At 41.4% G+C, this 23,712-nt stretch overlaps 1 protein-coding gene across 2 annotated transcripts in view; it reads left to right on the forward strand.

Annotated features, from left to right (window-relative positions):
- Positions 1-9,048: 9,048 nt before the first annotated feature.
- Positions 9,049-23,712, forward strand: part of LOC145403592 (uncharacterized) — a 171,732-nt gene continuing 157,068 nt past the window's right edge. For both annotated transcript variants that reach the window (XM_080275268.1, XM_080275269.1), the window contains exon 1: positions 9,049-9,181. The gene's annotated coding sequence lies outside the window, so the exon portion shown is untranslated. The remainder of the gene's footprint in view (positions 9,182-23,712) is intronic.

Here is a 23,712-nt window from a genome sequence, read left to right on the forward strand (position 1 = left end):
CGGAAACTCATGTCATTTAAGCTGTCCTGGCAACTGCTGTAATAGCCTCAACAGCTGTCCACACAACACAACGTCGGCAGGAACTCTTGCCCATGTTATGGCAGCCGTAGTCAGAGTACCAATAGAGTTATTGATATGTATTAGTTATCTGTAGTTGGAACAGATTCTTTCAGTTCTGTGGAAAGTTAGCGTGAGGAACTTTGGCTAAAAAGGATAATGATATCAACTTTGGTACATCTGATATCAAGTGATTAAGTACATCGAAGCTTCTTTGAAAAGTAGTCAAGCAGATGAGCAGCAGATGAATAGTATTATGGTCTCTGGAAGCAAATTAAAAGACATTACTATAGAAACCTACTTGAACTTCACTGATATATCCAGGGATGGGCAGAATGGAAGGTGAAATATATTTGCGTGTGACGGGAATATTGTAAGATACTTTAAAGTGACTTGGTGAGTGTCAGAAATTTTTAGGTTGTGTCTATGTCATGCTCACAATATCTACAGAAGATTGTAAACTCAGAGGGTGATAACCATGATGCTTTACAGGATTCCATGCGATTTACAGTGCTACGCGTTATCTAAAGTGCACCTGAACACTGGATAGAGAGTTCACTTTTACTGTGCACGATAGTTTGGCTGCAACTTAGGAAAGTAGCGTGGAAAACCTGAGTGCCTGTTGTTCTTGAAAGCGTATTCTTATCGTCGTGGGAGGCTTTCTAGCACTCATTCCTTAACGATTTATTACTAGATATTAAAATAGGTTGTGACTTGTTACTGGGGCACATTTGATGATGATGTTAACCTATTGACACAGATGACGTATTCTCTTGGCTCGTTTTCGTGACTTATTTTTTTTTTACTCAGTTGTATTCTCATGATTCAGCTGATGTATTCTCATTGACTCAACTGAGGTATTCTCTTGACTCAGCAGACATTCTCTTGACTCACTTGATGCATTATCTTGGTTTTTACTCTAACGATTTTATTCATCTGAGGGCAGATCCTTTATAGAGAAGGGGGTTAGTGAGAAGCAGCGGCAACTATACCCACCGTCTGGCAACTTTTCCCTTACGCTCCGCCCCTCTTCTTCCACTTTACGGACGGTGGGTGAGGAGGGGCGGGGCTTAAGAGACAAGTTGCATGACGGGGGTATAGCTTCCTTTCTTCCCTCATTCGAAAAGTTTGCTGAGCTTAATAAAATCGCCTGGAGGTAGCGGAGTGAAATAAATCATACATCACTGCAGTGAAGAGGATTAAAATGTCTGATTTGATTTACACGGTGAACCTTAACATTTTCTTGTATGTTAACTTTTGTCTTTGTAAAATCGCCACAGAATAACTAACAACGTATTCCATTACTGCCCCAGATACAAATAAATGCTAGTAACGAAGAAGTGCTAGCCATTGAGAATTCCAGCCCTTGCTTCGTATGGGTCGTATTGTCGCTGGCATGGGAGCACCTTAGCACCTCCTCCTTAGCGATTTATTTTGTAAAGGAGTCCTTACACTATGACGTTTGTTTTTTGGTCCTCTTCTCAACGATTTTGTATTTTATTCTTGCTATCTCCAGACGATTTTCCTTAGCTTAGAAAAGACCTCTCAGTTTGAAGGGGTTTTTGGAATCCCTCTTTACCATTTCAAGGAGTCTTTTCTGTGCTGAACAAAATCGTCTGAGGGAGCCATAAAATTCGTCATCGCGGTGAAGCGCTGAACGTGCCAGAGAGAGAGAGAGAGAGAGAGAGAGAGATATATATGAAGTGCTTGAGCCTCCCAAGTCCACAAGAACGCGGCCGTCTGCATATGTATAGGGTGGTCCATAAATTGCACCCACCTTCCCAATTCTTGTGTGTTGCGGGAACGGCTCAGTCTGCAGGTGTGGGCGTGAGAATGGGTTATCCGGACGTGTTGAAATGTAGCAGCCAATGACAAATTACCTTTACTTGTATAAGGGGGGGCGCGGTAGCACAGTGGTAGCGCGCTGGACTTGTGATCGGGGGATTGCAAGTTCGAGCCTCGCCCGGGCTGCCGTGCCGGGAGGGGTAGCTCCCTCCTGTAACCCTAGCGGGGCTATATAGTCCGATACAGGGCTTAGCTCGGGGGAACTCCATTTCTCCCATTTTTTTTACTTACATAAAAACTAGTGATTAACAGTTATTTTTTCTTTTACTTATGCAAGCTTTTTGGTTCCTTCTTTCTTGCATTAAAAAAAGTAGATATTAATGACGCTGACTGAGCCGTTCCCGCACTACACGAGAATTGGCAAGGGGGTGCAATATATAGACAACCCTGTACGTGTGTTCTTGACGATAGATAATGCAGCTCCCATTCCCAGATAGATACATGTAAGTAGTGAGTAAGATTATTGTGCCATTACACTCTCAACTGGGCTTTCACCAGGGCGACTAGAAAGTGAATATATAACCTTGATTATAATATTTTTAATGATTTGATAAACAACAGGTTGATAATGGTTTTCCGATTTATGGAAACTTCTGGAAAAACCGCGATACTGGCATTTTCACCAGGATAATTGTTGAACATGTTTCCAGTCGTGATATTTCTAATGCTGTGAGGTGAACCAAACTAGGAATTACTCCAATACGTCCTTGTTCTGCCTGTATTCTTGTTCTACGGCAGCAGTGACCTTTGTTGTTACGCTGCCATGATCTTTAAATGTAATCAGTCAGTCAGTCAACTTCAGTATATGTGTACTTCCAATGGTCATTATGTTTCTGATGATCTGACGTTAAATGAGTTGGTAATAAATTGTCAGACTTAAGCTCAGTAGAGAATTACCAGAAAATACACCATGGCAATTTTGAATTCATATTTTTAAATGAGTCCATTATGTATATATTTCCAACACTAATTATCTTCCTACTGATTTTCAACAGCGCTGATATAATGATCTACAGGAATTTAAAGCGTGATATACCCTAGAAAATTTTACAAGAATAACGACTGATAAATTATGTTCAGCTGTAAAATATAACAGACATAATGGGATAATAACTCCATTATGTATGTATTTCCAAGAGATATTTCTAATGATCTGACGTGAAACATACTGGTAATGACTTCAGTTCCTTAGAGCATATCAGAAAAATGCATGACATACACTAGAAAATTTCATCAGTGCAATTACTGAACCAGTATATTTCCAGCTGTCATGATTTTAATTACTGAACCTGGGACAGTGTATTAAAGCGTACATGACGCGTTAGTGATACTGTTTATACACTCTTCAGGTATGGTAAATGGAGAAGAGGATTAATTCATACCAAGAGGCCTGGTGCTTCGTAACATGGGGTGACAGAGCGAGATCACAACTTCTGCTGGTCAGGGTTGTGGTGCATGACCCCAAGTGTTCTAAACTAAGAGTGGCTTCAGAAGGAAAACGAACTTTGAAATGGAGTAACATTTAGAGGGAAAATGAATCCTGCAATAGAATAGCTTCAGAATGAACAAGTAGCCTGAAAAGGAGTAGTTTCAGAAGGAAAATGAAATGTCAAATAGAGTAGCTTCAGAAAGAAAATGAAACGTGAAATAGAGTAGGTTCTAGAACGAAATGTAACTTGGAAAGAAGTAATTTCAGAGGAAAAATTTTATGTGAAAGGGAGTAGCTTTTAGAAGGAAAATGAAACGTGAATGGAGTAATTTCAGAAGGAAAATGAAACGTGAGAGGGAGTAGTTTTAGGAGGAAAATGAAATTTGAAACGAAGTAATTTCAGAAGGAAAATTTTTTGCGAGAAGGAGTAACATTTAAAAGAAAATTAAATAAAGTAGCTTCAGAAAGAAAATGGAAAAAGGAAGTTGCTTCAAAAAGAAAATGAAACTTGAAAGGCAGTAGTTTTTAGAAGGAAAATACAGCGAGAAAGAACGTATGTGGCTACAGGATTTCCCTAGTAATTCTTCATGGCTAAAATGCAAAAATCTCTTCAATAAGGTGACGTCTTTATTAGCTTATTCCTACTCTTTCCAAACAGATTTCATTCAGCTTAGGTGGTCCCTCAATCAGTGAAGGTGTTAATGAAGATTATTGTCAATCCCTCCAGTCTGGAAAGTCTCTGAAGCTGAATAAAATCGTCTGATCGTAGGAGAATAAACTAAAAAAACACGTCTCCGGATTCACAACATTAATTCCTTCAGCCCAAAGACGCCTTGATTTGATTTCATACTGCCTGAGGTCAATTTTTTTTATTTGGCCTATGAGATCGGCTTAATACTGAAGGGGTTAATGAAGGCTCTAGCTAATCCCTCCAGTTAAAATTCTATGTAAAATTGCCTGGGGGTAGCAGGTATGAAAATTAAAGACGTCATCGCACTGAAGGGGTTAAGCAGTGGCGGATTCACAGGGGGGAGGGATGCTGTGGACCCAAACTCCTCTATTTGCAGCTGTCGTATTTTTCCAGACCGTCAGATAAATAGAAAATAAATAAATAATGCCTTTGAACCTACAGCCAACATGGAACTCGAAAATAAACAAACCATACAGCTGAAAGGAATACCCAATGAATGTTTTCACTAATGGAAATTGTCCCTGACTCCATGGCTGTCAATTTCCTCAACATGAAACCAAGTCGTCTGGAAGGGGTGAAAAATAAAAGTCGACAGCGTTGTGTAAAAGTTAAGTCACCCCTCACACTCAACTCTGACGGAGTTCAAATACTGTTTATTAGGAATTTAATAGAAAAACTTGCCTACTAATTATCTCAAAGAATACGTAACTCTTCTCGTCAGCCGAAGGTAAAAATGAAGTTAGGATGCTGCCTCCCTGCTTATCCATCCCTAGCTCCATAGTTAAGATCGAGGTTTCTTAGAAGAGTAGATGTTTATGGAGTCCTTGTAACATCTCAATAATAATAATAATAATAATGATGATGATGATGATAATCCATCTTAATGACATGTAATTGATAAACGTACGGTTTTGTGCTGGTAGTATCGAAGACTGCAGTTGGATAATATGTGGTAAGGATCATTGTGCTAAAAGTCCATAAAGCTCATAGTAGAAGCGTTCTGATATGAAATGGGTAGTTTGTTATAAAATATGTAAATAAACTTGATAATACACTGCTTGCCTTTCAAAGATCCACCTCATCAAAAGTATAATTCATAGTGACTGAAGAATTCCCCCAAAATGTGTTCTCTGAAAATTAAGAAGGGTTAGCTCTGTGCGTATCGAGTGCACGAGTAATTAACCCAGGCAGTTCTTTTTTTGGTCACAGTCTTCGCCTAGAACAGGGAAGAGGATCACGTTCTCATATTTATTCACACATGTAGAGTTGGGGAGGGATGCCTTCACGTGGTGGGACTGATTTGGCTAGGTGACATGGCTGCCTGGTTATACATATGTCCCTCACTTCCGTCCCTATCTCCCATAAGGAGGATGTTTGACTGCAGGAGGAGAACTTCAGTCTGTAGTCCACTGGGTTCACATTTCAGATGAACCTGGGGCTTTTACTACTACTGCTACTACTATTACTACTACTGCTACTACTAGTACTACTACTACTGTCAAAACCTCTCCAGTGCGAAATAAAATCGTCTAGAAGTAGGAAACACTAAGTGGAATTTAAAGTGTGTGTGTGTGTGTGTGTGTGTGTGTTTATTTAGATTCAGTACATGCCTCAACACTCAGAGGAATGTGGTCGCTGAAGGCCAAGCAAGAAGGGTGCATGAGAGCCAAGGGATACATTGACGCATACATGGAGCAAAAAGCATCATACTGAATGCAGCTACAGTCACAGCAAGGAAATACGATACTACATTAAAAAAAAAAATAAAATAAAATAAAAAAAATAAAATGTAAACAAAGAAATCAGAAGAATATACATAGCACGTAAAGTCTTACGCAAGAGTATGTTAGAAATATAAGCACAAACATACTCATGCATGCTTATAGACACACACACACACACACACACACACACATATTATCATCATTATCATCCGCGCGCCAGTAAGGAAAGGAAGTTAGGATAGTGAGAATATTATCCCTCAGTTCATCAAGATTTGTGATGGAGTAGGTACAGAAAACAGTAAACCAGAGGGTGTAAAGGAGGCAATAATGGGACAATTTACGACGTGATTGGCTAATGAGTCAGCCATGGCAGCTTTACAGAGCTTGCAGGGCTTGTCTGCGTCTGGTCGTCGAGTGATGTGATCCAGGGAACGATATCCGAGGCGAATGACGGCAACAACCACAGCATAGTGGCGGGTGAGGGTGGGGTGCTTGCCGTAGGTGTGTTTCACCCCAAGGCAGTTGCCACTGAGCTGGATGGTGACGTTGGTGGGTCGTTCAGCATCAATAATACGCAGGTCTAGGCCCTCCCTTGCCCCCTCCCGAAGGATTCTCCGGACTGTCGTCTTGGACACTAGGACGCGAATGTCAGGGATAGGGGAGACTGCAGGCAACTAAGGCACGATCTGCTTAGTCGTGTCGGGTGCGATGAACAGGGGCTGGGATCCCAGAGAAAAGAGAACCTGAGATCAAGGGCATGAGCCTGATTGTCAGAAGTGGAGGGAGGGGAGGAGAGGAGGGTTGCGAAGGACAAGAGATGCTTGGGACTCGCTGATGATTAGGACTGATATTTCTTGGAAGAGAGGGAAATCAAGGGCAGAGATAAGAGAAGACTGTTCATACTGGGTATTGCTAGCGCTGAAAAGAATTATCGAGGTTCCCCTTTTTAGCGGGGCGTTTTCTATGAAGGCAAGGATTGATATTGGTTTTCTTTGAAGTAACTGAAGGTTAACTTGCGTAAATTTAATTTTCAGTTGCAGAAACAAGTTAGAACGAAAAATTTATACCAGTATATTGAAATATTGTAAGATGAGAAAATGCACGTTTCAGTCCAACTTAGAATATTATTTTCGTTTCAGCCTGTACTCAATCCAGTTATTTTGCAGGAGGCCTATACTTAGGTCTTGCCTGTACGAACACCTATTCGGAAATACAGTTCTCGTAAACAACACACGGTTCCTTCTACGCGTTACAGTAATTCACGCTATTGTGTAATCAAAACAGATGAAGTAATGCCGATGTAGGTCAGTGCCCGGTAGTTGACACCTTTAGTTTGAGGATGCCATTTGAAATTTTATCCTTGCTGCTTCAGGACGATTTTAATCAGCGAAGACGAGCACCTAGGCTGTGAAAGGGTTAATATTTGTGGCTTTTTTCTTGCTGCCACCGAGCGATTTTATTCAGTTGCGGGGACGGATTAGTTAGAGTTATCAGTGCCTATCCTGCATCATTAATCAATTTCCTACTTTCATTGTCACACACATGTCCACACCAACAGACTGAGTCGTCCCTGCAATACATAAGATACTGCCAAGAATTTCTAGCTGGGTAGCGGTTATGTTTATATATGCTATTACCACTATTTTGCTCCACTTAGGAAAGGCCTTTGCTACTGGATGGGTTAATCAAGGATATATCTATTCCCTTCAGTTCGAAAAATCTATCTTAAAAGCCTATTAAGTCGTCAAAAGTCAGGAATTAAAGGAAAAAGACATCACCCCTTTAAAAGGCCCCCTTAAAAAAAAAAAAAAAAAAAAAAAAGTAGGTGGAAACAAGAGTCGAGATGATGATGATGATGGTGGTGGTGATGGTGGTGATGATAATGACGATGATGATAACTTCAAACTTCAAAAAATATAGGACCCTGTTCCCAGTGGCATAGGAGACTTTGCAGCATCTCCCCCTCGGCAGTTTCTTTTTATTATTACACCATGGTATTCTCCTGTGTGAAATTTATATCCCTTTAATATCAACGTAGCCTATATCAGTAACATGCAAGAGGATATTGAGACATAATGTGGTAAATAAATAACCGAGGAAGAGGCGTAACGAAATCTCCAGACTCAGCGAAAATATGGGCCATAATATTGTGTAATATCGTATTTTCCACATCTTGCATATTTACACTTTTTTGAGGACCATTTTCTCGCTCTTGTGGGTCATCTAGATCATACAGTTATTACAGGTGTGCGTGGTATAGCCGAAATGGTGCTGGGTTTGTTTATAAAGGATCTTCAACAATTCCCGCGACGTAGTTGGTAAACAGTATTGTGAATCCTTTTATTTTAACGTATTCACATTTCGTCAACTCTGGATTGTTTATTAAGCGTATGGCAACCCCAGGAGTGAAGTTATTGGATATAGGTGTAAACAGGCGATCCCATACGCAACTTCAGTTCAAGAAACTTTTTGAATACGATGCTATGTGCTTCAAACGGTACATCTGAGTTTTCTCGCAAGTTACACCTGCTGTTTGGCTCCGTTATAGCCTTCATGTTAGTCGCTACATACTGATTTCAATAGGAAGAATACTCGCATCCTACCAGAACAAGTACACAAGACGAAATTCTTCTTTGACAGCCGTGTTGACAGAAAATAATGTGTTCAGATGAAAGCCTCCCAAAATTGAATGCGATATTACAAGCTACAGACACATTGAGAAGCTATTCCTCTGCCGTAATGCTATGTCCTTCGTAGTTCCGCAAGATTTCGGTGTATGGTGAAAATTCTTGGCTGCAAGACGAGCTAAAGTAAATAGAAGTAAGTCTCATGTGTTGGCATCACCCGAGATGTTTGCACAGAGTAGCTAGTCAGTTGCCAGTTCCCACATTTCGGCGGCGATTTCAGTTTACAGCAGCTGAAAAACCATACACTTTCCTCATGCTATTTGGCTTTCTTTTAATACTTTATATTGACTAAACACAGGAACTGGTACTCCATGTCATTTGAATATGAAAAATTTGGTATTAGCAAGTGTGATAACAGAGAAATTTGTGTGTATAGGAAGTTGAATATTCGTCCAGTGAACGAAAACGAGTGCAACTCAGCGAGGGGCTAGTGTCCTCATCGTTTCTCAGGCTCAGTATCCGCACAACTGTCGTCGGGGGAGGCTACTAGGCGTCGTTGAAGCGTAGGTGACTCGTGTGTTGGATCGTAGTGTGGCGGTGATTCCGAGATGAGGCCCAGGGAGTATTATGGTGACGAATGCACTGTTAAAAGGGCCCTCTGGTAGGTGCAGTGATGTTAAATGTCCGCAGTGATTCGCCGGTACAGTGTTGCAAGGAGCTGTGTCGTGTGCTAAGGTGCAAGTGTTAGGTGATATTGGTAAAAGGACGTGGTGATACCGGAAGTGACGTGCATAGACGGGAAGAGGCGGTAAGTGTGGGTGTATGTTTTCCGTATTTGTGTGCGTTTCTCTTTACGTAATGAGGTAAAAGATTTTGAAATATGAATAGAAATTAACTTTTCTTTATTCTTTTCTTCGTCTTCTTTACTCGGTTGAAAATAAAAGTGTAAGGACTATTGTAATATAGAAAGTAATGATTTATGGGTATCTTTCGGTGTTTATGTACCAAATATTGAAGTGATTTGCAATTGATGAAAAAACGATGATGATATTCACAAATTGGTAGGTCGTCTAGCTTCTGGGTCTCCCGTTCAGCCCAATGTTCATTCTTTGTTGGTTCAAAGCAATTTTATTGGTAAGATTTCTAGTAGCGAAGGGGTTAATTATGGCTATTTAATTCCAATTCGAAAAATCAGTCCCAAGTCTAGTAAAATTCATCAGGTGTTAGTAAGATTGAAATTAATAAGATCTTCGTATTAAAGTTAAGGAAAGTTCAGATGGTTTAGGTTGTGATGTGGAGACAAAGGCCGCTGTGTGAATGAATGTGTGGGTTAAAAACACAGGGAATTGTTTGATAGGCTACGTATGTGTTTTGTTTATTGCATTTTGTGTCCCATCTCACCCCATGTCGTAGATGGTGCGGTTGGATGATGATGGTGATGATGATGGTGGTGATGGTGATAATGATGTTGGTGATGGTGGTGGCGATGATATTGATAATGATGATGGTGGTGGCGATGAAGATGATGATGGTGACTGATGATGATAGTGATGGTGGTGGTGACGGTGATGGTGGTGGTGTCGATGATGATAGTGATGGTGACGATGATGATAGTGATGATGATGATGATTAGGCAGGTAGACAGCGCTGTGACGGGATAGTAGAAATTGTTAAAGAAAAGGAAAATATTCAAATAAAATCACCGAAATAGGAACTTTTAGTCAAATAGGGTACATGCAGATAATATGAAAATAAGTGAAATCGAAAACCTATATTTTCTCCAGTAAAAAAAATAAAAACAAAAACTAAGTTCATGCGTTCTCATGCGTAGATTCGCCGATGACGTCAGAGCTAAGTGACGTCATTCAGTTGAGAAATGATGTCACTGACGCTGTTCATAAATAAAGCGTGATATATGTAATTAAATAGCCACTTTGGATTGTTTTAAGGCACTTCGAATCTACTTTCATTATACTATCACTAAGTTAACTAAGTATTGGAAGTACTGTATAGTTTAAGATCCTTTATAAATACCTAAGATTCTTTATAAATTCTTGCGCAGATGTTCCTTGGTAGACAAGTGGGAGTCTTGGCTTACAACTGGCTCATGACTCATCCTCGCTGCATGGGGGAAGTGATACAGCAAGTGTGTGGGCGAATGGCTTTTTACATGCAATCTCCTACCTCCCATCTTGTTATAACCACTCTCTGTCTTCCGGTGAGTTTACCTGGTGGTGTAGGCCTATATTTTCATCATGGCCCCATAGCCACTGAAGATAGTACAATAGCTACTTTTTTTTTTTTCGGGATATTTTTTTCATTTCCATATAGACCAGTAGCTTCATGGAGCGTGGTACAGTCGAGTTCATGATTTCCCGAACACATGGAGACATCTGGCATCCCTCGCCTGTGTTTGCAGTAGTAAATAGTACAATTCCATGAATGAAGAGCGTCTCATGGTGTATTGCGAGCTCTAGCCTACTCGACCTAGAATATTGTATTTCCATTTTTTATGTACTGGGAAATCATGTTTTTAGGTGAATAAGATTACGTAAATAATCTGTTTGTAAATTATTGCAGTAGTAAAGAAAGTGAAATAATTTTTGATCCTGTACCGTTACTGATCTAGTCATATTAATGTCGATAACGACTAGTAAATTATCCAAGTAGCTGATGGCGTCCTACTGACCTCGGTTACAGGTCATCAGAGGGTCAAATGATACGAATTTTGCTCATCTCCTTTGTAAGAGAGAGAGAGAGAGAGAGAAGGGGAGAGGTGAAGGCAGGAGTGGGGGGTCGTGAAGGCTGAGATGGGGACTCCTTCACCACTCAACACGTTTTTATTATTATTATTTTTTTATGCGAGGAAGAAGGAACCTAAGGCTGCGAGCCCGCAATTATTGTTCCTTCCAAGAGAAAAACAAAATACAACAGAGCCAAATTCAAGATCCGATCATTTCGAGATGCCTGGACACACTGCGTTTGAAAGCATGGAGATCATAGGAAGCAGGAAATACAGACAGAGGGAGACAGTTCCAGAGTTGACCTTCATTGTTTATGTTAAGCAATAATCCTATGTGAGAAACAGCATTTGACCAGAATCGTCGTATTTCCATTGTGTAATTGTATTTGGAAGTGAAATACCTACCAAAGCATGAATCAACTATTTCGAGTTATTAGAGTATTTGAATTATTTTACATACCGTATCAGTTAATTATTACACCCACTTCCGCGATGGCTAGATTGAGCGGGTACCGGTATTGTTTTTGTAGGCCTCTCTCTCTCTCTCTCTCTCTCTCTCTCTCTCTCTCTCTCTCTCTCTCTCTCTCTCTCTGTGGGCAAAATAACTTGAGACATGGTGGAAGGGTTGGGGGTCAGCCAAGGGACTGCCCCCCCCTTTTTTTTTTCCTTTTCCTCTTAGTAATAGAACCAAAGTCAGTGTCACAGGGTTAGGTCAAAAATTAATCTAGGGAGGTGAACTTAAGCAGTCTCCACCAACTTTAGATACATGGCGGAAGCGGTGAAGGCAAAGCAAGAACGATGGGATGGGATTTGAATATGAGAAGTCAGTCGAAGGCCAAGATCACAGGGAGAGGTCAGAAGTCAAGGTCGTATAGCAAGGTCATCTTTAAGAGTTTTGATCCGATGTAGACTAAGGTTGATGGAAGGGTTTTAAGAAATGAAGAAGTCAATTTTTAAGAAGTCAGTCAGTGGCTAAGGATACAAGGTCGATCAGTGTGTGTGTGTGTGTGTGTGTGTGAAAGAACAGCAATTTTGATCAAATCTGGGCCCAACTTGGTGGATGACTTGGGAATCACCGAGGAGCTTGACCTATTTCTTAAAGAGCAATAGGTCAAAGGTATTAGATAGATAGAAAGATACATAGATGATAGATTTGCAGTAACTGCTTATCATTCCTTATCACCCGGTAATGTTTCGTGACTTTGGCCCCAAAATATTTCTCCAGTAACATCGTTTGCACTGAAATATTACCCAGTAACTGGTAATTATACTAGTGTAATATACCCAGCGCATGTTATTCTCGACCTGAATTCCTTAGAAACAGTTAAATCCAGTGTTATTAGCCCACTGCTCCAAATGTTCTGGTATTTGTGCGTGCGTTTGGTCCATATTTTCCCCGATAGCTATATGTGCATTGAAATATCGCTTAGTATGTGTTAGGAGGAAACAGATAATGGATTTGGCGCTCTTTTATATTGTTTTTGTCTTTTGTTGGGGGGACAAGTCTTTCGGGCGTCTGGCCTTTGGTTCCTTCTTCCTTGCAAAAAAGAGAAGAACTTTGATTATTTATTTTGATTGAATGCTGTACGGGACATCCATTGTAAATATATAGCCTACCAATTCTTAGTGGTATATGTGTCTCGGCACCGGTAATATTACGTGACCTTATTTCATATTAAATTTCCATTGTACCAGGTCGCCATTTTGGTTATGCAGTGGAATTCTCTGATAATTATTGTTAAAGTGTTATTAGTTTTTTTTTTTTTTATGCATGCAGAACGATACCTCTAGTGTAGTTATATCGTATATACTGTTTCTTATATTGGTAGTCTAACGTTATGATGTCGATCTACAATATTCCTTGGTATGACGAGAGGCTGAGAAAGGTAAGGAGATACTGACTGAACGAACGGCAGTGAAAAGCAGTGGGAGTGAGTGGAACGCGTAGCCACCCTGCCAAGTGCATCAACTCTCCCACCGTCTGACAGTGCTGGAGCGCTATTTATAAATTCACTTAAGTTGTATTGCCTTAAGATTGTCTGTGCATACGGCACCTTGGTCTTCAGTCATAAACCTGTCAGACTCATAATAGTGAGATTAGAGCGAATGTGAAAGTCAGAGAATAGCTACGGGACATGGAACGATCTTATTAGTTAAGTGTTGTAGAGAGTTGTTTATCATGTAGACTGGCTTGGTTAGGATCCTTTATAAATGTGTTCGCTGGCCAACCTCACGTCTCGCTCACGCCACACACACACAAACACACACACACCTCACCCTATGGGCCACATTTCTCGTTTTTAAGAAACTTACTATACACTTTTCACCTTAACGTGGCCCAGATTTTTGTCTTTTTGCAGTTTATTTCACGTAGTTCAGTGACAAAAAGAGTGTTATGGTTCTCCATGCTTTACATAGCACTTTTTCTTGACTACCACCCTGTTCTGGTGTTAATCTGTTGTTACAACTGAGCATTCCCGATGAAGAGATGGCATTTGTAGGCCAGGTTAGAGCGACAAGAGTATAGCACCTCATCCTTAGCTACCTGATGACATCTCCAAGAAAGGCTGTTTTGAGCTCTCTGTTCGCCTTTCTGTCTGTCAGCAGCCTTATGGAAAAATTACTGGGTCGAATTGCACCCGATTTAGCAAAATGATTGAGGATCGTCGGAGGAAAACTTACCGGGCACTAAATTTTGGGCGACAAAGGTCGAAGGTCAGTGTTATGAAAATCAGGAAAATAACTAAATTAGGCCTATCACAGATACAAGACAGAGACGTGGGACCAAGATCATAATGTTTCTTAGTTATATAAGCCCCTTCATGTCCTATTATACTGTCCTGTCTTGGTGGACGTACCGTAGGCTCAGCGCTGTGTGAGTGAAGATGTCAAGCGTCTCCAAAGAAATCGTTAATAACATAAATACAGGAACATTTACGATTAACCTGTCATGTGTGAAAATAACAGTGAAGTAGATACGAGAGAGCCTGTATATCTTTTTGGTTACATACCGGCAATTAACCTCATATGTAGATCTTAACTGGTAGGTTGAAGGTGCTGGATCGCATAAACACACTGGACAGAAGGGATTTAACGTGCCGTAGCTAAACAGAAACTTACCATGATAATAAGGAAGATTTATATGTGAAACTTCTAAGCCGTGGATTAGTAGAGTTATTGGGAGCCTCCTAAGTCATACACTGGTAAGGGAGAGGTGTCGGGAGCCTCCTAAGCCATAGACTCGTAACTCGTAACGAAGAGGTATTGGAAGCCTCCTAAGCCATAGACTGGTGAGGGAGAGCTATTGAGAGCCTCCTAAGCCAGCTAGGACACGACCCACTGGCACCAACACCTCGCACATTTATTTATATATTGCCCTCCCTTCCCTTACGCTTTGATACGGTCGTACTCTCGCTGACGTTGCTGATTTCGTAACACCTCCTTCTCGGCGATTCAGTTTTGCCTTGCACAGTACAGACACACCTATCTTCCCAAAGTTTGGCGAATACATAGCGAAGTTGAACCATCTGAAACACGCACTAGTTGAGATAGGGTTTTCGTTGTTTTTTCGTCAATTGTAAGGTTTCTTCAGACGCAGCTGGGAAGAGTGGTTTCTCTGACTGCACATTTTATCTTTACCTTGTGGTCTGTTTAGCCTAGGCCATACGACCTTACCATTGCTGTAGGTTAAATAAGTTGAGTAAGTATTGGTTTTTGGCGTACAAGAGATTACTGTCTTGTGCAGAAATAAGCTTGTAAGGAAGACGTGTTTGTTTGATTTTTACTTGACGAAGCTAGGTCATTCCCACAATTTGATTACAGAGTCGTGGTTGCCTACAATACGATGGTGCGTAGGGTCTAGTTCAGTTATAAGATAGGAATGAATCTCCAAGGTAGCTTGGGGTGACTTTGGACATTGCATATCGTCGGACAAATAAAAAGGGGAGGGACACTGACGTTGATACCGTAACTTGTCACCCGCTTGAGCAAGCAATTTGTTTTGGGTGTTGAGTTGTTCTGGATAAAGTTTTCAAAGAAAGACATCATGTCCAGTCAGGGCGGATGCTTGCCTGCGGTTGATGGGTCTGCTCGGCCAGATAGATCAAGGTTATTCAACAGCAACAGCTGTCACACCCATTTAAAACTGGATAACCCAGTCCGTGACTTGACAGGTGTGTGTGAAACGCGAAGGACATAAAAGCATAAGGAATGCCAACAGCGTGGCCTGAAATAGCCCATACATAATGCAGTATAACTTGATATTTGTGATATATACTGTATGCGGTATATACTATATACACATACGCATATACTGTATATATATATATATATATATATATATATATATATATATATATATATATTGCATGTCATGTACCGACTCAGAGGAATATTAACGTGTATAAAAAAAAAATAGTAAGGAAAAGGTGTTACGGGAGCCTTGTATGGGCACCAGTGGTTGGCCTGAGGTGTGTGGCTGGCATGTTGGGGTGGGCCAGCCTTAGGCAGGGTACAGTTGGCCTCCCTGGGTTCTGACCATTCCCTCCCGATACGGATCTCTCTTTCTGTCACACTAAAATGGTTGTCAGTTTTCTTTTACATTTTCTTGGGATGAACCGTTACAGTATTTAAGTTGTAGCTTATAAGTGGAGGCCTGTGTCAAGTCGTTACGGTAGCTGTTTCAGTTAGGGTTGTAAGAGAAAACTTGTGTGAGGTTGTTCTGGCATTTAAATTTTAGTAAGGGTAAGCCAGTGTAAAGGCGTTCCGGTATTTAAGTTTTAGTTAATAAGATTAAGCCTGTGTGAAGCCGGTATATACGGTATTTAAATTGTAGCCAGTAAACGGAAGCCATTGTCAAGTCGTTGCGGTATTTAAGTTTTACGGTACAGTGTAAGAGGAAGTCCGTGGGAAAAAAAATGCATTCCCTACCGTACAGGTGTTTGGTGGTGACTTATTTTTAAGTGTTAAATTGACTATTTCTGGCACGTGCAGTCCAGATGAACACAAATTACCGTATATATATGGTAGACTATATATGTATGTGCAAATCGATAGGTCTGTGAGTTGAAGGTAGGGTTCCGGGATCTTGAATGATGTATGAATGTGTCTTGCCGATTTCATTTTCTTTCATTTGATTTCACGGTATTTCAGTCGGTCAAGCTTGCTTTTCGTTCACATACGATACGTTTGTTATTTGAGTTTCAGATTTCAGTCACTCCATTATTCATTTTATTTCCCTAAATGTCACAGTATTTCAGCCTCACGTGTATGTCCTTGCTTTTCGTTCTGTTACTGTCATTAGTTTCACATTTCTCTCCATTATTCATTTTATTTCACTTAATATCTCGGTATTCCAGCCTCACGAGTTTTGTCCCCTCATTTCGGTCAGTCTTCTTTATTTTTCAGGTTTCATTTCATTATTTTTCATTGTATTTAACGTAATAGCGTGTCATTTCCTCCTCAGTTGTTTTGCTTCTGCATTCCGATCAGTTTCCTTTAGTTGTGTTTCAAAGTTGACTCCGTTATTCATTGTATTTCACATATTTTCAAGCTTTTCCATCTCACTTGTTTTTTTCCCTTCATTTCAGTCAATTACCTTTCTTAATTTGATCTCAAATTTCGCTCATTTATTCATTTTATTTTTCCATAATTTCCTGCTTTCCACCTCACCTGTTTTTGTCCGTGCGTTCCGGTCAGCTCCCTTCATTCCACTCTTTTCCAAATTTCAATCCCCATTTGCTGTGCTCTGTGTACACTCCTTTAAACCACTCAGCCATTCCTGCGCTCAATAAAACCCTTTTTCCCTTCCCACTCACCTTTTATTGAACCAGCTTTTTATTTTTTCCCCTTCTGATGCCGGTGGTCTATATGAGAACAACACGTGTTTATCTTATTCTAGTTCTCGTATTTTTTTGTGTGTGTGTTTGGAGAAAGCTTTGACGAATCATATACCATCGGTCGATCCAAACGCCCCTTTTTCACAGGGTGTATTGACTACCCTCCATCCCACACAGTCACCACCATCCCCTTCCATCCCACACACTCATCACCATCCCCTTACATCCCACACACTTATCTCCACCCACCCCACCCCATTTTTTTTTACCCAGTCATCTCCAAACTTGTAAGTCTTTCCCCACTACCAACATCGCATCATGTACAACACTCATCTTCACAGGGTGTACGCCACCTTTCCTACCTTCCCAGAAGAGGATGGTGGGCGCCCTCACCACAGAAGCCCCCTCGTGTCATACCAATTAAATATATATATATATATATATATATATATATATATATATATATATATATATATATATATATATATTCATCATGACAGAACTGAATCCTAAGTTTTCATTCCAGTCCGCTTTGACAAAGTTGAAAATTCTGAAGAAGATAGAGTTAAAAAACAATGTGTAGTTATACTTTTTTCACGTTGACTTGGCCCAGGTTTTCGTCCTTTTGCAGCTTATTTCACGTAGCTCAGGGACAAAAAAAAAAAAAAAAAAAAAAAAAAAAATGCAACGGCTTTACATTCTTTCCATAGCACTTCCTCGTGACTGGCTCCATATTTCATCGCTAAGGTGTTGTTACAACTCAGTATTCCAGATGGATAGATGGCAATTTTAGACCAAATTAGAGTAAAAGGAGTATAGTTAGCTAGGCCTTTGAGGTAGCGCCAAGAATCGGGGCGTGGATAATACGTCATCAGCTTGAAGAGTTTAGGGATAGATGACCAGTCCCCCCTCCCTTAATGGCATTACCTATATATAATCGGAATGCCTCCAGTCACCACTTAGGGATCTAAATTAAGCCATGCAAGGTCGTCACTCGGGCTGGGTTGTTCAGACCACTAGACCACCGTGCGCCAAAATAATGGTACGTAATGCCACATAATTGGGCATTAGGCAGGTATTTGCACGCGCTTGATGTCCACAGTTTTATTTATAGCTACCTTAGACTAGACTGCTTGGTTCTGTGAATTTACCTTGGAAAAAAAATACTGCTGCCATCTTTATTTGTTAGAACACACACACACACACACACACACACACACGGATGGGTCAGATTTCTTTTTATCAGTGTCCATGGAGAGAGAGAGAGAGAGAGAGAGAGAGAGCAGCCTAACATAGTGACCGTGGGCAACAGCACACGTTTTTCGTTTGTTTTAAACATTCCTGGAAACCTTTCAGTGCTCCTCTTGAACGTTGTCACCATGGGATTAACTCTTCTATTCCCACCAGAGACTCCCTAACACCTCCCTCTTGCCTGTTTATTTCCACGTATGGCGTGTTAATCTTCCCCTCAGCTTGGGAGGCTTACTAAAAACCTCTTCTTTACCGGTTTATTTATTTGTTAGGTTGGCAGAGGGATAATGCCCTTCTCGTAAAACATATGGCCACCCCTTATGGGATTATGGCGTCTGGTTATAGATAGATAGATAGATTATTTTCTGGTGTGTTGTTCGTGCACTTTTTTGCAGCTGGATATAAAAAGAGACGTGACGAACCTGCAAGACAGTAATAGGGTGCAATTGCTATATAAATCACAATGGAAGAATTACTTGCCTTATATAACCTTTGAGAGTGTTACTGTTCTCTACACTTCAAGTCGAGAGGCCTTCCCACAAGCGAATAGGATTGATCTGGGGATATCAATGTTACTACTACTATTACTACTAACAGTAATAGTAGTAGTAGTAATAGTAGCAACATCAGCAATAATATTAATGCCATAATAATAATAATAATAATAACAACAACAACAACAACAGTAACAAAACAACAACAATAATAATAATGATAATAATGATAATAATAATAAACCTGATCCTTATAAAAGAATTAATAAAACGTATGGGGATGAAGAGACCAGGCAAATCGAATTAAACAAAAAAAGTGCTTTCAAATAAATTAAAAATACAGTAGCTTACAAAATGACGCCCCCATACTATAAGCGTTTGCAATTTACTTTTTATCACTCTGTATAGGTGAGTTTTTTAATTACCTGTAGCTATGGTGTGTCCTATATATCAACTAATTAAATTCAGTGAGTGCAAGCAATACAGTTTTTCCCTACTTTTGATAAACCCTGTATGAAGAGAATTTTGTATCTTCGTGTTTGTGTTACTGTTGCGTTTTGATCATTATTCTTTCTTTCTTTTTCACGTGTATGGTGCTGGTATCTCAAGTGTGTATTTTCTCTGACAGATTTCATTCGGTAAAAAAAAATACAGCTTTTCCTCAGAGAAAGCTTGAGCCGTGACAAGGGCGAATATTAGACACCCCAGATTTTGATAACAGAGATCGAGAACTGGAACGCTACATGAAGTGAGTGGATGGCAAGTCCCTGGTAGCAAGAAAGAAAAAAAAGTCATTGTAAAAAGTGTCTAACTTCTTCACTCCTAAAATTAGCTCATGAAGAAAAATCAGATTGTGAAGGAGTTAATGGAGGCGACTGTTGCAGGTAAGCCTTCACTGCAAATGACCCCCTCAAAATTTTTATAAGCACCAGGAATGAAACAACGTAGGATACCCTGTTCAAGGTGTAAAGCCCTTGATTAAAATGGCAAAAAGATATACGGTAGGTAACTGAAAATGGTGAATCCACAATTTTGGAAAGGCACAAGTCACACGCTGCTGAGAAATATGATAGGAGAACTAGACAAAAAATATAAAGAAAATATCGTGCTTGCATCTGGCTTTTTATTGAATTGCTATGAGGTTTGTATTTCTCACCATTGTGCTTGTTCATTTCGCTCTTTGGAGTAAAAGATTTAGTGTACACAGACGTCGCTAGGTGGCCTCTGTGTGTGTGTGTGTGTGTGTGTGTGTCTCATTACGGTATTATTATTATTATTATTATTATTATTGTTATTATCATCATCACCGCAGAACACACAAAATAATGAGTCGTTAGGATAGGCCACAGGTAACCCTAGGCAAGAAAATCCTTCCACATTATTGACGATACTGGATGGAGTGGCGGAGGCTTGGCTGTGTTTGCCCAGAAGCCGCGTGTGTGGGTTAGGCGCTGGGTGTGAAAAAATCCACAAGTGTCTGAAGCGGAGAATAATAAGCGAGAATAATAAGCAGCCGCCATACTCCACCCTGCCTATGCCACCGCCGCTTCGAGGGAGAGAGAGAAAAAAAAATGGATCTTTGACAACCCCCTGCAGCACAAGTTGGCCATTTTTGTTCTTATATTGCTACCACTAGATTATTCTGCCCATTTTATCATAGCCGTTGTTGGAGAAAAATTTAATGAAGGCTTTATCTGACCCTTCGAAAGTGTCTAAAATTGAATAAAGGCGTCTGGAAGGAATAAGAACAAAACGGAAGATTCGTCATTGGAGACCGCAAGATTTACCACACCCCTTATTCTTCCTGGAAAAAAAAAATATTGTAGTTACGACAGGGAAATTGATCGTAAGGTTAATTCGTGAATCCGGCTCTCACGGGCGATTGGCAGGTGGTGACAATGGGAGTGACCTGTCTGTTGATCCTAGTGTGAGGGAAGGTGGACGACCATACGGGCTCCTGGGTCGTATTAAGGGTCGTATTTAATCCTTAGGTCGTATTTAGTCCCTCGGATGTATTTAGACCCTGGGTCGTATTTAGTCTGGGTCGTATTAAGGATTGTATTTTGTCCCTAGATCTTATTTTATCCCCGGGTCGTGTTTAATTAATGGGCCGTATTGAGCTCCTTGGTCGTATTTAGCTCGTTAGTCGTATTTGATAGTCCCTGGGTCGTATGTGGCCCCTGGGTCGTATTTAACCCCTGGGTCGTACATAGTCCCAGGGTCGTATGTGGCCCCTGGATCGTATATATAAAGGCTCCTAAACCAAATTTCACATTGAACGAGAGTCTAGATCAGGAAACCATTATGAGAGATCACTTTTTTTTTTTGTAACTTTGATATTCACTTTAATATGATTGAGAGACGTTTGGTACCTTTGTGAGCTAAGGTGGAAATATATACAAGTTGCCTTATCAGCGACTTAGAAGTAGTTGGAGTACATTAGTCCGGACTGTAATTCTCTGTCCTAATTTCATTTTCTGGGACACTGGGGGTCCCGGAGGGTGTATGGCCTGTGTGGTGAAGGGGCGGTAATCTGAGCAAGGGCTATTGTGCGACTTATTTTCCTTAGGGTGCGTCCACACGTGTGCTGGAACAAGTGCTGGCAACATGTAAACAACAGAACAACGAACATGCTAGGAACAGCAGCTTCCTGATCATGTTGGCAGCATCATGAGGAAGTCTCAGCTGCCTCGCATGAACACACTTATCGCATCACCTCTGCTGCCAGTAAGTTTGAAGCTGCACTGAAACATGTTTGCATACATCTGTCCAAATACTGCTGCATACTTGTACCCAAAAATATGTCCAGTTGTGTTGTCAGCACGAGCAGGCGCGCCCTTAGCCTACCACGCATATTACAACGTCTACCATAATGAAGTATTTTGACCTGTTATGCTAAAATTTCCGCCGGATTGTAATGTTATTAAATATGCAAGATAATATTAATGAACCAGATACATAAATACGCTGGAAAGGAACAGATTGTTACCTGGGTGCCTCCATAACGTACGAAAATACGAGAGAGAGAGAGAGAGAGAGAGAGAGAGAGAGAGCGTACCAAACCCAACCAGACCTCCAGACCGGGGCACAGAATTCGACACAAAGACTGACAGGTTTCCCGTTGGCGTGGTAAACAGTAGAGGGGCAACAGTTGTGGCGTTTGTGTTCCCTTGTTCCCTCTTTAATTACTTTCATTCTCACTGTTCCCTCTCTTTTTCCTTATTCTGTTTACACACACACACACACACACACACACACACACACACACACACACACACACACACACACACACACACACACACACACACACACACACACACACACAGACACACACACACTCTGTCTGTCTGTCTGTCTCTCTCTGTCTCTCTCTCTCTCTCTCTCTCTCTCTCTCACACACACACACACACACACACACACACACACACACACACACACACACACACATCGCGCCAAGGCCCATTAGAGCAAAGCTTAACCCTAATTCCGTAAGATTTGCTGAGGTTGTATGCAGGCTAATGGTGGCGTGGGTTATGGTGAGGTTTGGGGGTGGGTAAGGGTGAGGTTGGGGGGTGGGTTAGGGTGAGGTTGGGGGGGGTTGGTGCAAAGGTGGGTTACAGTTGAGACTCGGAAAATAACCAAACTTCCAGTATTTCCCCACCATCCACTCTCTTGATGTAGTACTGTCTTCAGGTGGCATGGATAAGGGTGAAGTTGGGAGGGGAGGGAGGTGTTGCTGCTAAGATAGGTTACAAATGAGAAGCGAAAAATAACTTAACTTCCAGTACTTCCCCACCATCCACTTCCCTGATGTAGTGCTGTCTTCAGGTGGCGTGGGTTAGAGTGAGGTGAGGGTGGTGTGTTGGTGCTAAAGTAGCTTATAGTTGAGAGGCACGAAGTCACTTACCATTATTTTCCCACCATCCACTCGCTTGATGTAGTACTGCCTTTGGCTGGTGTGGGTAAGGGTGAGGGTAGAGGTAGTGTTGGTGCTAAGGTAGGTTACAGTTGAGAGCCATAATATAACTTACCTTCCAGTATTTCCCACCATCCACTCACCTGGTGTAGTGCTATCTTCAGGTAACTGAACTGGATGGTAATCACATAACCAGATGGGCGCCTGGAGACTGAGTAGGTTTAGGTGCTCCAGTAATATGTGACTCTTTAGGGTTTACATCCAAGGGTTGTTTTGGATTCATTGCTCTCATAATGCTGTTCAGGGACGAGCGATTGGTCTGTCGCCTTAAGAGTCTACACTAATGAGTCTAGCCCCGGGTTCCCACTCCTGTGTTAGGGAAATAACAGATTGGATGATAGATAATTAGAACTGTGCTCTTTATTAGGCCTATGAGGAAGAAATACAATGGTTCCCCACCCCTGCCACCATAACTCCCCACCCCTGCCACCTTAACTCCCCACACTGCCACCCTAACTCCCCACCCCTGCTACCTTAACTTCCCATCCCTGCTGCCTTAACTTCCCACCTCTGCCACCCACCCTATCTTCATCTCCACCCCCCTCCCCCTTCAGTTCGTTGCAGCCTGTATTGGAGTCACTTAGGCTAACTGCATGCAGCCTCCCTCGTCCCCCACTACAACCATTAGTTCATGCCGCCCCACACACCCTCTAGTCCATCCTGCCCCACATATTCTCTAGTCCATCCTATCCAAAACACCCTCTACTCCGTCCTGCATAACATACATTCTAGTCCATCCTACCGTGCACACCTAGTCCATCGTACCCCACAGTCTCGTCCATGCTGCCCCACACACCCTCTAGTCCATCCTGCCCCACACACCCTCTAGTCTATCCTGCCCCACACACCCTCTGTCCCCCCCCCCTCGCAACAGCAAGTCGTGCATGCTAACGACCACACCACACGCCGGCATACACGCAGCCAAAGTTCTTTCCTCCCCTCCGCGTTAAAAACAACAACATGAGATAAAAATACGTAGGGAATGGTCAACGAGAGTCTCCACTGCACGCCCCTCTCACACCCCGCCCTCCATTCACC

Source organism: Coenobita brevimanus, chromosome 61, assembly GCF_032717465.1.
Source record: "Coenobita brevimanus isolate Jiangsu-jjx chromosome 61, ASM3271746v2, whole genome shotgun sequence".
Classification (NCBI taxonomy): Eukaryota; Metazoa; Arthropoda; class Malacostraca; order Decapoda; family Coenobitidae; genus Coenobita; species Coenobita brevimanus.